The sequence below is a fragment of the Talpa europaea genome (assembly GCF_964194135.1).
Source record: "Talpa europaea genome assembly, chromosome: 4".
NCBI classification, from domain to species: Eukaryota; Metazoa; Chordata; class Mammalia; order Eulipotyphla; family Talpidae; genus Talpa; species Talpa europaea.
In genome coordinates this window covers 111,301,492-111,315,605 of record NC_140070.1, presented here as the reverse complement: position 1 = coordinate 111,315,605, position 14,114 = coordinate 111,301,492, and positions in this window count along the sequence as shown.

Below are 14,114 nucleotides of genomic sequence, written 5' to 3'. Positions count from 1 at the left end.
TAAAGATGAAAAACAGAATCCTCATGAGATCCAAATTTTCATTTTCAATTTTTTTATTCTTATTAATTTCTATTTCCACGCTACCTCCCTTCCTTCCCACGCACTTCTGGTTTTCTTCAGTTTCCTCTACCTTCTCCTTTCTTCCTTCTGTCCCCCTGCCGCCACCCCACCCCTTGCTAGACTTGCCTAGCGTCATAAACCTCAGCAAGGGTCGTTAAAAATGCCCATACTGAGTAGTTTAGGGAACTGAGAGGAAACATGACTTTCATAAGATCACCACGCAGCAGGCTAACAACATAGCCAGTTTCCCTTTCCCAGCTCACTCTTTTCCATTGCATAGCAACTTGATCCAAGTTGTCCTTTAATCTATTATAATCCTTAAGAAAATGCAACCTACCCACCTTCACACACACACACACACACACACACACACACACACACACACACCAGACTCTTCCCTAGAGTCATTTGCCTTAGAGCAAGGGTTTATTATCAGAGGACATGGACAGTGGGCTCCTACCCCAAAAGGGTGTTTCATTACTGAATTATCAGATGTCCTACATCAAAGGTGAGGCATCTAAAAATATTATTCAGTAGAAAGAGAACTGGGCTGTGATTTAGGAAGTCTGGACAGTGACTCCCACTTTTTCAGGAACTGACTATGGCCTCCTCCTCAGGTTTTGGTTTAGTTGAGCCTTTAGCTTTCCTCTGTGGGTCTCTAAAGCTTCCTTCTTTTTAGTCACTCAGAAATGGTGTTGTGGTTTGGAATAATTAAAATGTTTTCCCAGCTGCTTTCTGTGTGTGGTGTGAGTGTGGTAGTAGGAGAAGCCTCTTTGGTTTTGGTAAAAACAGAAGCATCTCAGAGACAGAAATAAACATGTTATGGAAAAAACAAGACAGGTTCCTCCCCTCAAATTACTGTGGAACTGACAGCTTGTGGCAAAAACTTTAAAAGTCCAGAGTAGGAACAGAATGAATGATAGAAAATCTCTACCACTTGTGAGAAGTTGACAGTAATTGTGGGAATTTCTATAATGTCTGTTCAATTTTGCTGTGAACTTGAAATTGCCCTTAAAGACAAATCTGTTAAAAAGAAAAAAAAAAATCCACCACCCTGACCTCCAACCTGGCTATGTCCAGATATCCTTAAAGGTGTCAGGCCAAAGGAAGGGCCACACAGATATGTGAGGACTAGCTAGAGAGAGGATAACACTTGAGCTGGCTGAAGAGATTTATGTGGAGAAAGTAAGATTAAAACAAGTGCCGCTCTTCTTGTCCCAGCCTCCCCAGACTCCAGGAGGGCTCTAAATAAGTTCTACACAGTAGAACCAATACAACTTAATTACCCAGAGTCATTCGTTCACTCTAGGTTTAGATGGATGTTCTGTGGGCACCTATGGGTGTGCATGAGAGGTATCAATAACATTTGATTTATTTATTCTCCAGAATGATTAGCTCAGAGGGCATTCTCAGAATTCCTGTAGGCTAGACCACTGACATAAAACATCTTTTCTCTTAATTCAGAATTAAAATGATTTTTTTAAGATTTATTTATTCATACACACAAAAGCTGGGGTGTCGGCCAGAGGTGTGGGGGTGAGAGGATTCACCGGAGACAGAGTGGGGAACAGAACAAGCAGACTGAGTGAAATTCACTGCTGAGGGGAGCAGTGGGCGAGACAGGGGAGGTCTGCTGCGCCATGTGGGTATCTACCTGGCCAGTCGGGGATCAAGTTTGTGATGCAGAGGCTGAGGGTAGTTTCACAGTGCTGTGCTTAGCCCCTAAAATGATTTTTTAAATGTTCCCTCTGTTGTTCAGATTGGATTAATGAAGACAAGATTTGAATTTGATGAATATACCTATATACAGACTCTTTTAATCTATATTAAGACCTGTTGCTATCAACCTATAGTTGGCAGGGAATTGAATGAGGAATTTTGTGGTCAATATGACCCCATGTTTTTTGTTTTTTTTTTTTTTTTTTTTTTTATGCCAAGTCTGTGTGAGGCTGATGACTTCATTCCCACAGCCCTATTTGGGAGGCTGTGGTGGATGTTGTTTACTCCACTGTGATCCATGCCCATCTCTGGCATCCCTAATCCTGTCTAGTTTTTTGTCTTTCCCATGGAGCAGATAGGTGAAATTATGGCTCAGCATAAATGCATCAACTCAAGAGGAAAGATAACTTACAAACATTGACCTTTCATATATGGAGCATAAAAAATACAGGCTGCATAGTGGCTTGAAAGTTTCTACAAAGCCCGGCTACGGTGTGCCAACTTCTCTTTTGTGTAGGAATTTCTGCTATATACGCTCATACAAATTACTTTCTTTCCCTGGCTCAGTCTTCCTGTCAATAAGAGTTAAAAATTGACTTCTGAAACATCACCCATGTCTAAAACTTTCCGACTCTAAGTAACATTAGCTGACACTTGTAGGCAGCATATATTGTATTGAACTCAATCCTATAATGTACTCTCTCCTATATGAAAGTGACAGAGACACAAAGGGGTCGAAATGTCAGCAGAATAAAGCCTGGGTAATGCTGTGTGTCACTACAGAAAGTCAAAGAGCAGAGACAGGAATTGAAACTATAAGTGCTTTTATTTTTCAGATTTGCTGGCCAATAATCTGAGGGAACAGCAGGCACAGCACCCTGAAGAGACCATTCTGACATCTCATCTTGAATTGACCTTTTTATAATGGGTTTGACAAAGATAGTCATAAGCAAACAGCCCATCAGAACATCTCATCACAGCTTGATGTTCCTAGTATTCATTGCGTTCAACCCTGAGAACTTGTTATCAGCTTCCTGGTTGTTTTGACCTTGGTATATCTGATGGTGTCAATGTCTGGCACTCATTCAGACATCATCAGGGCAGGAACTCAGTTTTGGAGTCTTAGTTTAAGGAAAATAAAAATATTAAGTCATACAGTGTGCGTGTGCAAACTAAGCAAGGTGTGTATGTGCACATTCCTAGATAAAGTGCCTAGATATAGGCACAAGATATAGTGCCTTCCCTTTCTCCTTAGCCCGCTGGCAAAAATCACTTGCCCTTGGTAAATGGAACTGCTTGCCCTCCATATTTGGTAAATGTAACTACTGGGATTCTAAACAAGAGACTTTGCACTTTTAAGTGAAATCTTATAGTATTTTTCTATGTGAACCAAATCAATGGAGACCATTGGCTTTTAAGGCTTAGATTTCCCTGTTATGTATTTCTATCTCCAGTGAGCCCTTCCATGCTGGGATTGCCTTCCTGCTTCTTCCTGTCCCTTCTCTGCCCCTGCCCACTGAGACGCTATACTTCAGGAACCCACAATCATGTGTGGTAGGTGAGGCTGCTGAGGAGGAAGGAAAAATGGGGGAAAACATCCAATGACCTGCAGATTTTCACACATCCACTTGTAACTGATACTTGGGCTCAGCCATAAACCCAAGAATTAGGAATAACTAAAAGAGATACATAAGGAAATAAAAGAATAGGTCAGACCATGGGTGGTAGAAGTGAGAGTAGATGAAGAAATTTATTCCCAAGTGACAACATGACAGATTCTCAGGCATAGTCAATCATGAGAGTAAAAGTCTTCACTTAGTGACAAAGCATGTTTACCTTGACTTTTTTTTTTCAAAGATTTATTTATTTATGCATACAAGAGCAGGGGTACAGGCCAAGGTGTGGGGGTGAGAGGATTCACCAGAGACAGAATGGGGAACAGAACAGGCAGATTGACTGAAGTATACTGCTGAGGGGAGCAGTGGCTGAGTCAGGAGCTCCCTGCCTGGCCAGGGATTGAACTCATGCTGCAGAGTTCACAGGTTGTTGCGTCTTAACCCCTTGTGCCACCAGGGAAGCCCTACCTTGACTTTTCAGGGCTTCTCAAGTGGTAAAGTCAGAATGGATATACACATTTCTTAATAACCTATGTGTTATAAAATTCTCTAGGGATTGAGAAAGGGATGAGGGTACAAATTTGAAAATTTAACATCAATTTAAGTATTTGAGAATACAGGCTATTAATACTAAAGATCAGCAGTGCATTCCATTCATATCTGCTTAAAAGAGTTTGTTGACTCTCCTTGCATTTTTGAGAAGTAGCAAGGTGTATTAGTTAAAAATGCAAACTTTTTGAATAATAGTTCTATCATTTACTGGTAGAGTAACTTTGAGAAATGTGTACAACACATTATGCCTTTCATTATTTTCCTCTTTCAAATAAATAAAACTCTATAGTATTGTAATCATTGAACATGTCAATACATGTTCATTACTTAGAAGTTGAAATATCACAAATAGAAAAGGTAGTTATTATTTCATGTAGAACAGATACATTTAAGTAGCTAATCCTGCTGTTTACAAAGCATCCTTGTATTTGTTCAAAAAGACTTTTTCTTTTTTTTTTAAAGATTTATTTATTTATGCATACAAGAACTGGGGTGTAGGCCAGAGGTGCAGGGGGTGAGAGGATTCACCAGAGGCAGAGTGGAGAGCAGAACGGACAGAGCTACTGAAGTACACAGCTGAGGGGAGCAGCAGGTGAGACATAAGAGGTCTGCTGCGCCTTGCAGGTCACCTTCCTGGCTGGGGATTGAACTCGTGCCACAGTGGCTGGGGATAGCTTCATAGTGCTGTGCCTTAACCCCTTGTGCCACCAGGGAGACCCCCCCAACAGACTTTTTCTTGCTTTGATTCTGTTGGACTCTTACTTGAAGTCATAATGAAATCATGGTGACATGATACAAGTTTGTGCTCATAAATCCAAAGACAACAATGAGAGGGTGAGGATTTTAAATTGAAGTTATTGGCTCTGCTATCTATCTATCTATCTATCTATCTATCTATCTATCTATCTATCTATCATGTACCTACCTACCTACTTATCTATTACTGTACTTTGAGAATTAACCTAAATTGCTGAATGTTATACTGGGAACATGAAAAGTGTTCTATAAATAGTAGTTCTGTAAGAATCTGGGTAAATATCCCAGTGCCATAAAACAGAGGATGGTAGGTATCTTCTATTGAATTGGATCATGTCGAACTGTATAGAAGAGCTAAACTCCCAGCTACATAAGAGAGAATATTTTATTGATAGGCAAAGGAAAATATTTATACCAAATAATAAAGTTGTAAACTGGTGAACTGAATCTCAAATTTGACCTGAATATACATTTTGTTTGAACTTCCCAATAACTTTCCAAAAGTTAAATTAATTTACCTTTGAAAAATTGGAAGATTTCTCCTAACAAAATCTAGGTGACAATGTTCTGTAGCTTTAGATGGGCTATACTATGTGATTTTCCATATCTCCATATCTGCTATTCCTACTTTTTAAAGATATATTATTTTTCTGGCTCCAGTAGGTATTTTGTGCTGATATGCACATAGGAGTGCATGTAAATAGTAGTTGAGTTGGCAAGACTTTCATGCCTTGATGAGCATGAACTTTATCATGTACTAGGCAACTGGGAGCAACCATAGAATTTTAAGCAGATACTTGAGCAGATTTTAGTTTTTCAAAGAGTTTTCTGTTCTCTATAGAAAACAGAGGTAGAAGTCAGGTTAATAAGAAGGCAGAAGAAAGAGTGTAGGAATGGGTTTGTAAGAGGGTTGGAACAATGTCATAGGCAGTGACTCTGGAGACAGAGAGAAGAGTGTACCTTAAGAAATGGGTGGAAGTGAATCTTGTCTGCCTTATGTGATTTATATATTTATGCTGAGCCAAGAGTGACAATAATTTTTTAAATTGCAGAGTGCTTTGATCTAGCAACACTGAATGGAGACTTTAGATGCATCCCTGAGGGATTCTCTCATTTGAAAATGAAAGAGAAACTGCGCCTTTGGATTTACACAGTATTTCAGCCTTTAATATAGCTTCTTACTAAGAGATTTTCATAGATTTTAGTCTATAAAATTCATCTCAGCCCTATTGTATGGAGGAATAAAAAGACTTGGGCAGTAAGGAAGAAGGGGTACTAGAGAGTATTACAAGTAAATGTGAATGATGAAATTAACCTGAATGTATTTGGTCTTTTTCCCCAATGGCAATAAGAAGATATTAAAAAGTTTTAGGTAGAAGCAAGTTCTGATCATTTTTTTTTCAATAATGTTTTTAACAACATTACTGTGAGGGGGAAACAACGGCTTGTGCAGGGATAATACAGTCCATTCCAGTTAGGAGGGTATTCCTTTAATCTGGGTGGGAGTTAGAGGTCAGAACTAGAGGGCTCAAATTGAGAGAAAAATGGAAATAAACAATAGAAAAAGTATGAAGGAATTAGACATTGATATGCTGTGATGAGTTAGATACCTAATTAAGGAATTACTAAAATATTGTAGGTCAGAGATTTCAGTTTCCTCCCTTAATTATTTATGTGACAGTATGAAAGAGTATGTATAATTTCTGGTGAGTGACAATGAGATCCTAATACAAGAATAAAATAACTAAAATTGATCGAGTTCTAAGTATATGCTCACCATTCTAGGTTTTCTCCCTGTGACTTTTAGAAATATAAAGTAAATCCCCTTTTTTTACTGAAAATATATTATTGCCAATTGTTGACTCTAAGGAATAAGTTAGTTATTAAATTATTAAATTAGCTGTAGTAATTTTTAATAGTAACATATTAATAATGATTTATCTTCCAAACCGTGCTCACATTTTATGCATTATAATGAAGGTCTTTAAGTCAATGTGGCAAAAATAGTTAAGAGCAGGGGTCTTATCTTCAGATTTTGTACATTCCAATTCTGACTTTGCAGATTTATAGCTGTGTAATATTAGTCAAACTATTTATTATCCTTTGGATTTTCTTTTTTTAAAAAATGATTTATTTTTATTATTTGTGCATACAAGAACTGGGGTGTAGGCCAGAGGTGCAGGGGGTGAGGAGTAAGAGGATTCACCAGAGACAGAGTGAGGAGCAGAACAGCCAGATCTATTGAAAATACTGCTGAGGGAGCAGTGGGTGAGACAGGAGAGGAGGTCTGCCGTGCCATGTGGTTTAGCTCCCTGGATGGGGATTGAATTCAGGCAGGCTACAGTCTTGGTGATAGCTTGAGAGCAAGAGACTTAAACCCCACCAGGGAGATCAGGATGCATCATTTTCTTTACTTGAAAATAAGGATACTAGCATTACTACCATCATTAGGCGGTAGTAAGGAATGGGTTATTGCATTACTGACCTATATAAAAAAGAATAGTAACAACATTAAGGAAGGGCCAGGCAAATGTAATCTGCTCAGTAAATATTGTCTTTTAAAATAATTGAAATGGAGGAAGACAATACAGATCTGAATAAGTACATAATATTAAGGCTAGAGAGTGGGGCAAAAGTAATAGATTTTGCAATGGAAGAAACTCCTTTATTGTGCCATAAAATAAGACTGTTAAAAGGAAATAAAAAAAGACCTAAAGAAATAGAGAACTCTCCTGTGTTCATGAATTGGAAAAATAAATATTGTTGAAATGGACATATTACCTATAGCAATTTACCGATTCAACACAATACTTTCTAAAATCCCAATGGTCTTTTTCAAGGAAATAGAATAAATAATTACAAAATCTATATGGCACCATGTAAAACCCTGAATAGCCAAATTAATCCTGACAGAATAGAAGAAAAAGATATCACAGACTTTAAACTATACCACACAGCAATAGTAATAAAAATAGTATGGTATTGGAACAGAAATCAAAACACAGTCCAATGCAATAGATTAGAAAGCCCAGAAATAAACCCATACAGATATGAACAGTTAGTCTTTGACTAGGGCCAGAAGACGGAAAGCCTCTTTTACTAATGGTGTTGGGAAATACAAACAACCTCATGCAAAGAAAAAAAAAAAGAAGAAGAAACTATATCCACACTGACCTCTGTACACAAAAACTAATTCAAAATGAATTAAAAACTTGGATATGAGACCTGAAACTATAAAATAATTAAAGAAGGTAGAGGGAATACACTATTAGACACCAACCACAAAGACGTATTTGGGGACACAACCCCAATAACAAGGGAAACAAAACCAAAAATAATCTGGACCACATCAAACCAAAAAAAAAAAAATTGTATCTCAAAGACATAAGTAGACATTTTTCTAAAGAAGACATTAAGACCTACAGCTACCTGACAAGTTGTTATCACTTTTATAAGGGAAATGTGAGTCAAAACCACAATGAAGTATCACTACATGGCTGAGACTGACCTATATAAAAAAGAATAGAAACAGTGGATGGTGATAAGAATGTGTGTGTGTGGGTGTGTGTGTCTGTGTGTGTGTCTGTGTGTGTGTGTGGGGGGGAGGGACACTCATCCACTGTGGGTGGGAATGTAATTTGGTGCAGCCTCTATGGAAAAAGCCATGGAGATAACTTTAAAAAATATAAAAATGATAATCCCATATGCTTATGTTCCAGCAATACCACTAATAGATATTTCCCCAAAGAATATTAAAACACTAATGCAAAAGACTTATGCACTCTTATGTTCATAGCACTGTGCACAATTACCAAGTCATGAGCCTAGTCCAAATGCCCAATGACAGGTGACTGGGTTAATAATTGTGGATACAGGGGCCTCCCTAGTGGTAGAAGGATTAAAGACACAGTGCTATCAAGCTATTGCCAGTCACTGCGACATGAGTTGGATATCCTCTCACCCCAGCACCTCTGGCCTACACCCCAGTTCTTATATGCATAAATAAATAAATCTTTAAAAAGAGAATTGTGGAATGCAAACTCAATGGAACATTACACAGCTATTAAAGAGGATGAAATAGTGTCTGTGGGAACAAAATGGATGGACTTTGAGGAAATTATGTTAAGTGAACTAAATCAGTAAGTAAAAGATAATGGGATGGTTTCACCAATCTGTTGACTATAAATAGCATGTATATGTGTAGAATACATATACACACACACACTACTGAAGCACACCAAAAACTAGTTTTTGACTTTGTGAAATATATACCATTATCAGAGGGAACAGAAGGGGGAGAAGGGGGTGAGTGGAAGATGGCTGGGCATTGCTGCAGGAGGTTTGGTGGAGAGTGAATGAAGCATGTGTACATAGGGAGGAGTAAAAATGCAACCCCAAAATTATATAGGCATGTACATGACTGACAAATTAATTTTAAAATAAAGTATGAATAAATAATTAAAATCCTATAACCACTGAAAAATATTCAAAGCTAACTGAAACTAATTTTCCAAAAGGATGTATGTATATATGATTTACTTCAAACAAACTTTCAAAATAATTCTACCCGTATCAGCCCTCTCTCCCATTCCATTTTCCCTCATCTGAGAAAGCCCACGAAGACTGCTTATCCTATGCAAGTTGCACAAGGTAGAGGTTAAACCAGAATCAATGAGTAAACAGGAGAAATAGAAAGAGGACAAAGAACTCCACATTGCAAAAGTCCCACAGTGAGGAGTGAATTTGAAACCAATTTTCTCTTACTGTGACCTGTAATTCCACACTTGTGTGGGGTCAGGGCCATTAGATGAGAACTACCGGCTGGAGGGACACAGCGGCCTCCCTGCAGCAGAGGCCAGGTCATCGGAATCTGGCTGTGACAACTTGGTCCCTCCTCCTGTAACTGACCCCCTGTACCTCCTTCATGTTAATGATGGCTGTCACTCCATTCCCACGAACTTCATTAAATATTTACAGAGTACATAGTCTGCTACATGTGGCTCCAATATTTATAAAAGGCCACAATTTTGCTACATTATTACTCTGTGAAAGTTGTCTTTCAATCCCTTGGTGGTATATAGGGGAACAACATTTAATCCTATTATAATCCATGGACGAATTTAACTAACTTGGTAGCTACTAGTCATGTGTAACTATTTACATTTTAATTAAAATTAAAAGTCAGTTTCTTTTTTGTGCTTTCTACATTTCTAGGGCTCAGTATAGTAAGCAGCTGCACCCCAGACAATGAGATACAGAGCATTCTATCATGGTTAGTTATTCTCCGGTTCAGCACTGTGCTAGAGTGCTGTGGTCGCAATTCTATAGTTGATTTGATCAAATCTGTATCTCTTGAAATGTTTTCAAATAAACTCTAAAAATCAGTATATTATTTTTATGGACACTGTAACAAATGGCCACTAATTAAATGACTTAAACATCAAATGTATTATTCTACAATTCCATATTTCACAAGACCAAAATGGATCTCTCTGGGTTAAAATTAAGTTGTCAGCAGGACTTTAGATCTTTCTGCAGGCTTCATTTCTTTTTGTTACAGATTGTAGGCTGCCCGCATTTCTGGACTCTTCTCTTGGCTCTTTTCCTCCATCTTCAAAGTCAGGAATTTCAGATTAAGTCCTTTTCTTCCTGCCATCTCCTCTCCTTGACCTCCCTTTTCCACTTAGAAGAAAACTTAAAAGAAAACATTGTGCCCATTGGAGAGTCCAAAATAATTTTACATCTGAAGGCCACTAGATTAGCAACTTTAATTCCCTGAAATTTTAATTCTCCTTCTGTCATGTGATGTAATATATTCCCAGGTTTGGGGAATTAAAATACAGACAACTTTGAGCAGGACTATTATTCTACCTACCTTGATAAGTGAATATTTTATAAAATGTGTACAATGATTCTTCTTGAAGAGACTACATAAATATGCTACAGATAATTATGCATATATTTCTGATTTAACAAAAATCTGCTTACATTTAATGGAGTAATATAAATCAGTTGATTATAAGAAAGATAAAATATTAATTTCTCATACTAACATGCACCAGAAACTAAGTCTAAGATTCTATTAGCTTACAGGCATAAACTCATAAATGAATGAGCAGAGGCAGTAATAGAATCTTAAGTAGTAGTGTAGGATAAATGATGGAGATTTTTAAGCAAAAAACCAGGATTTTCATCCTTGCACAACCAACTGGTATGATTTTTCTGTAGTTTTTCATGTCAATAACATTATCTCTAATGTCCATTACAATTATTAAAATATTCCTTTCTGACTTAAGCTAAAAGAAAAATAATATCTTTTAAAAAGTACAATATTGAGCAATACAGACTTCTTCCATATTACTTCAAAATAAAACAGGAGGACTAAAGAGAGATGATTTCATCAGAGAAGCAGAGCAGATTTTTATTTTTGCTGTAAGAGAAGATATACTATGACTAAAGAGGTAAAAATAGTTGGATAGAAATAGTCAAACTGACGTTGAGGACTGTGTTTGAATACACTGCTTCACTGTGGAGCAAGTAGATGAAAGATTCTTAAGAGCAGGCTGCCCTGCTCACTGGCATAGGGTAATTATTAGTCCAAGATGTGTTTAAAGGACTCTGCATCTCTCTGATTTATTTTAATCAGGTGGTGAGAAGACAGGTGAATATTATTGTTGTTAGGAAGGCTACAATTCTGCCGAAAGCTACTAGACTTTTTGCAAATAAACCTTTGTACTCAACAAAGTTCACAAGCAAGTGAGACTCCCTGCATCAATGTGTGTCATGCAGGAGCTCACTGAACCCCAAAGAATTAGATAAAGCCTTTTTCTCCACAACATTCTGCTTGAGGAGTTTTTCTTTTCTTTTTAAGTGAAATAAACCTGGGGTCTAAGAAATCTGAAGAGCTACAACTTTTTTTTTTTTTTTTTAAGATTTATTTGTTTATACAAGCACTGGGTACAGTAAGAAGCGCAGGAGGGTGAGAGAATTCACCAGGGCCAGAGCGGGGAGCAGAGCAGGCAGAAGGACTGAAGTACACTGCTGAGGGGAGCAGCGGGCACGGCAGGAGAGGTCTATGTGCCATGTGGGAACCTGGCCTGCGGCCGGGGATCCAACCGGCGCTGCAGCTTTGCAGTCCAGTGCTTTACTGCCCAGCGCTCAATAGCTGCGCCACCGGGGAGGCCCAAGGGCTACAATTTTCTGATCAAGGTGTTTTATAATTATTTTGTCTAAAAAATATTGTACTAGAGATCAAGCAGACTATTAGCAATCTTTGGACCGATGGAACTCTAAATATATCAACATTGTGAGTATCTTAAAATAATCTAACTTAAATATATCCTTACTCAAAATTATATATAGATCTCACTCAAAATATTCCTTTCTAGAAAAAAAAACTAATTGGATAATGTTACTACTCCTCTATCTATTTTTAGTTCTAGCTATAGAACCTATTTTCTTATCTAAGACCTGTCTATTTATGATATTGTGCAGCCCATAGAACATGCCACATTTATCAAAATACTATTATTATTTGAAACTCTCCCTTTGATTCAGATAAAGAAAAATATGTACCCTTCTTTGAGAGTTTATGGTTTGTCACTAGTACATTCATTCCGCCGTTTACTCATGTTTATATTCTTCAAGGAATTATTTGCCAAGCACAAGAAATACAATGATGAAAGTATTACAGTGGGTTGATGGCACCTGACAAAACACTGTAATGTCATGTGGAAAGTTCTATGAAACATGAAGTTAAGGGTTATGGAAACAGAATGGATTGAGACAGGAAGGAGAAATCAGAGTCAGCCATAAAAAGATGTTACTTAAAACAGAATGTTGAAAAATATGAATGAATCATTCATTATTTGTTCCATTCATTTGCTCATTGTTACTTCATGTCCAAGCAACACATAAGCAAAGTCATCCACCTTCCCAAGTAATTGAAAATCTTTTTGAGAAATAGACTTATAAAGAACTAGAGTTCAGAGTGATTGCCTTTAGTGTGCAACTGTGTATGTGTGTGTGTGTGTGTGTGTTTGGCACAGTAGGGAGAATAAGACAAGGTGGCAGGGAAAAGTATGGAGACTGAAAGGTGATAACCAGGCAACAAGAAAAGTATTTGAAAAATGGAGATCTGAGAATTTTTGACTACAGTACATGTCATATCAGGTAGGAGGCTGTGAAACATGAAGCCTCAAAACAAACCAGAGACACTGTGAACAGCAGAGGACTTTGGGTTTGTGTTGGACTTTTCTGCATGTTCCTCTATATTGATTTCGCAATCATCTCTGTACTGCTTTGTGTTCCCAGGAGGTGAAACCTTACTGTTGCCTTCCTGGTTTCTCTCATCATTTGGCTTCCACCAGAGAAGCACCTGTAGGCAATTAGATGGCTGGAGAAGAGTGGGACTGGTATTACAAAAGCTACTGGCACCCTACTCTAGCCTTTTAGTGTGATATGCTCATGTCCTAGGTGCTGCAGTTGTTGGCTGTTGACAACTTAGATTTTAGTAGCAATCAGAAGAGTCATTGGTTTTCAACAAGCACGGGCCATCTTATCAGGAGATACTTAGAAAGTTATGTAACACTCCACTTTATCAGTGGTCACCAAATGATGATCAATGAAAGGCAGAATGGCAGAACAACCTTCCATCTTCTTAATCCAACCTCTGTAAACAATTGAGACTTCAGGGCTCTTCATGATCATAGCTAAGGATCAAGTTTTCCTGAAACCACATATTGTCTAGTTTCTTTCCTTGCCCTATCCTGTTTTCTTTGCCCCTTTAAAAGTTTATCCTGACACTATTCCATGAATAAATCAATTGCATAAGATGCTTTGTCCCAGATTTACCTCTAGAGAACTTGATTTAAGCTAGTTGGTACCAGAGATGGTGCCATAAAACAAACTGAGTATTTAATTCTGGAGTTGGATCATATTCCAGCTGTGTGGCAATGAAGGCCTATCCCTAGAGGCTAGTGTGATATTGATGGTTCCTTGGATGGTTTAGCAGTACAATTGCTAAGATGATGGTGATGCATTCACTTTTACAGTGTTTCTGACATTTGACAATTACAGGGAAAATAATAAAATTAAGGAGTATGGAACTGGATGGCTATTGGTGACTGCTTACTGGTGCACTCAGGAGAGAAAAATGATTTCGCATCAATTTAAATCTAAGTGTAATGATTAGACATACTCTTTGGCAGTCTTTAAAAACTCATCACCTGCAACTTGAGGGCATATATAGCTGATGAAAAGGCACAGGACTTAACTGTGAGAATAGCAGAACCTCAGAGAAGCCTGAATTTACAACTGAGGTAGGGCTATGGATGGCATGATAAGATATACAGGCTTTTGAGAGGGGTAGAGATAAACCACATAAAGATTCAGTGGCTTATCACACCTGTG